This window comes from Capsella rubella, unplaced genomic scaffold, assembly GCF_000375325.1.
Source record: "Capsella rubella cultivar Monte Gargano unplaced genomic scaffold, Caprub1_0 scaffold_2, whole genome shotgun sequence".
Taxonomy (NCBI): Eukaryota; Viridiplantae; Streptophyta; class Magnoliopsida; order Brassicales; family Brassicaceae; genus Capsella; species Capsella rubella.
This window is the reverse complement of record NW_006238922.1, coordinates 10,973,248-10,973,807: the sequence shown is the minus strand read 5'-3', so window position 1 is coordinate 10,973,807 and position 560 is coordinate 10,973,248. Positions and strand designations below refer to the sequence as shown.

General features: G+C 43.9%; 1 pseudogene; it reads right to left on the bottom strand.

The window, feature by feature from the left end:
• Positions 1–560, bottom strand: part of LOC111832179 — a 1,759-nt pseudogene that overhangs the window by 409 nt on the left and 790 nt on the right.

The following is a 560-nucleotide window of genomic DNA, read 5'->3' as shown; positions in this document are numbered from 1 at the left end:
GATTCTTCTTCCACCAGCCAAGTTCTCTCTTTCATAACCAGATTACCACTAACTCTTTCACCAGTTCCAGCCTCCTGAGCCTCCTCCTCTCGAGCTACCAGTTCCGGTTCTTCAAAACCAAAGACAATTCCTTTATCTTTGTTAACATCAACATGAACAATCGGGGCTGTCTCCATCCTGAGAATGGTTTTCTTGGCAATCGGGTCCTTCTCCACCTCACTAACTGATTTCTTTATTCTATTAGCTTTGACATGCCGATCTTCATTGTTATTAACTAGCAGATACTGTCTCATCCCTTCTAAGACATCAGCCGCAATCCTTTGTCGACCAGTGGCTGGGTCCAATCCAACTTGATCCTCTCTGAGAATTCCAAACAATGGATCAGACTCTTTCAGAAACGGGACTCTTGTTGGTTTAGGCACCGAGCGACCAGCTCTCCTAGCAGCAGCATCATCTTCCCTTTTCTTAATCAATATGGGACAATAGTCTTTTTCATGTGTCAACCTCTGACACTCATAACATCGTTTCTGTATTCGTTCATACTGAAAGCGAATCGTGGT